This window comes from Belonocnema kinseyi, chromosome 2, assembly GCF_010883055.1.
Source record: "Belonocnema kinseyi isolate 2016_QV_RU_SX_M_011 chromosome 2, B_treatae_v1, whole genome shotgun sequence".
Classification (NCBI taxonomy): Eukaryota; Metazoa; Arthropoda; class Insecta; order Hymenoptera; family Cynipidae; genus Belonocnema; species Belonocnema kinseyi.
Genome location: NC_046658.1, coordinates 94264985 through 94267745, shown reverse-complemented (window position 1 = coordinate 94267745; position 2761 = coordinate 94264985). Strand labels below are relative to the sequence as shown.

Genomic DNA, 2761 nt, shown 5'->3' with positions numbered 1-2761 from the left:
AAAGAGGGAGCTCTTCTTAATATTCTGACACCAAAATCATGTCGATACACCTTACCGACTGCGAGTAAAGCCACCCACGCTTTAACTTGACAGACTGTAAATGTATCTGTTTTGTCCTTATCTTTGGTTTAAGATTAAACTATTTGTTCGGGACTTGTATTTTTTCCAGTTAGAATATCATTTATTAAAACACATCAAGTTATATCCTCAACCCGAAAATGCTTTTATTTTAAAATTGAAATTTACTTGTTGCTTTTCATTAAAGGCAGTTGTAATTATTTTTATGCAACATATGTGCATTATTAGCATTAGGTCGGTGGTCGCCGAAAAATTTTTTTGATTAATTATATAAAGTGTTCTGATGAAATTGGACGAAATGGAAAAAATTGGTGGGGAAGAACTGTTGCCACTTGAGCTGCGTGAAGCAACACAGGAGGTGATAAAAAATCCACTTTTTTCTTCTTTCTTTTTGCAATAATTTTTTTCATTACTGGGGCCTCCGTCTCCAAAATCCTTCCAGGATCTTTACCTCCTATACCTCCACAAGGGCTACCTCTGGGATCTTGCGCCCCCCTGCCACATCGCCCTAAACCGTTGAACTCTCATTTCCTGCAAAAGCCAATGACGGAAATTTGTTGCATAAAGTATCGTGTGCATCACGGGTTGTATGTCTTCATACGCCTCGCGTGTATACGATACTTGACTCCGGCTCCTGTTCCACGCTGGCCTACGACTCGTCTTGCAAACATCACGGTCGGCTTTAAATACTCACTTACAACCCTTGGTGCACAATGTACTATTAATGAAAGTGATTATGTCGCAAGATCGTGAGCTGCTAGATATACTATATGTAAACTCTATGAACTCTATTGAATATACATAAATGAACAATTTGATCCCAATTACATCGCGAAAATTTGAGTTTGTGTGAAGATTAAAAAAAAATTTACCTTAAATTAGAGATATAATAAATTATCATATTCACCAATATAACTGAGCACCAAAGCTAAGGATGATACCAAAGTGCAAAAAAGTCTCATCTTTTCCAATCACAGTAAAGATTGATTAATATAGTAATGAATGACTTGAAAAAGTATAACTAATAAATATTATATTTCCCAATTAGCTTATATATTCTAAAGTATAATCGTTATCTCTTAGGTGGAAGGCGTGAAATTGATTCTTCTGAGACATTTACATTTGATAACAGTTTCTACGAACGAAATTTAGATACATATTTCTTTTAAACTGATGTAAATTTATGTATTCTTTTACGCTTTAAAGAAAGCTGATTTTAAAATGGCAAACTGAGTGTTTTCTACTTTAATGTCCAATTAAGGCTTTCAAAAACTAATATAAAAACTACAAAATATATTAAAAGAATGAGAAAGATGAATTTCTTTCATATTTTTATCTAATGTTTGCGAAATTACTCAGAGAAAAAGAAGTTCTCTTAAAACAAAAGTATTGTCCTCTAACTTCGATTTTCAATAAAAAATTTTGACATTTCAAAACAAAAAACTTTGATAAACTTAAAAAGTGTCAAGCAGATTTTTTCTGCATAAAATGCAAAGGGCAAATTGTCAGCGACATTTCTGCGGTAGTCGATAATAGTCCGTCTAGCATTTAATGATAATCTTGTCTCCTCCATTTATGCAATGAAAGGGAAAATTGCTGAGAACTCAAATCAAAGTTTTGTATTCGAAGCTGGCTTAGAAATAGAAGAAGAGAATATAATTAAAATTAAAAGTATGCCGTCGATTTTAAACTAAAAGTAGCTATTCTTGATTCTTCATAATTTCCTATGAAACCCAGGGAAGATATTTATACTACCATGGAATAGTTTGCTATCAACTATGCCATTGGGATTGATTAATTTCTACAAAAACATCTATTAGGTCAAAATAATCTTAGTTATATTTTGCTTTATCGTTTATCAGAAAGATCTATTATCGTACCCGCAGCATCAGATTCTATAAATAATACTGAGATAGTTTCTTGTCCTATATCGGAGTTTTATATTTTCATGGTATACTTAAATTTCATGCTTAAGCACCACTTAAGGTTCTTTTAGATTCATATTCATGCTGTCGTTTTAGCAACTATTGGACTCTACTTAGCTCTATTTGCAATTACTTAAATTTGAGTCTGTTGGTGACTCTAGCAGACCGAGTGGTAAAAAAAGAAAGATTGGTATTCAACTTGTTACAATGCGGATTCTAAATTAAATTTTTCATTAGAACGCCATGGAGTAATTACAATAGTATTTTTGAAACGTTAAAAATAAAAAAAATGTCATTAACTTCTACTGAAGGTGACTTCAAGCGCATGCATAATCGCTTCAATAGTATGTTGCCACTTGCGTCGCAGCCTTGTTTTCTCAGGTTTCCACTGTATGGCGATAGCACCCAGCCAAAATTCTTAGTTACCGACAGATAACGCCTACCAGCTGCTGTTAAAAGAAGATGTGATTGAAGCCGCCTTTTTCACATGTAAATGACGAGTATTATAATTTTTAAAGATTTTAACGCTGAAAAAAACTATTGCAATTACTCCGTGACAGTCTAATGGAAAATTTAACGTAGAATCCGAATTGCAACAAGTGGAATATTCAGCGTGCTGTTTTTTTGTCGAGTTATTGTTTCATAATACGGAAGGGATCACAGAAAAACAGAAGATAAACTTTACAGCGATTTCGGATGAATGATTCGCTGCAACAAAAATCAACATTACAGGATAAACTTTAACCAAATTTGGTTGT

General features: G+C 33.2%; 1 protein-coding gene across 1 annotated transcript in view; it reads right to left on the bottom strand.

The window, feature by feature from the left end:
* Window positions 1-2761, bottom strand: part of LOC117168066 — a 17700-nt gene that overhangs the window by 1318 nt on the left and 13621 nt on the right. The gene's annotated exons all lie outside the window — the stretch shown is intronic.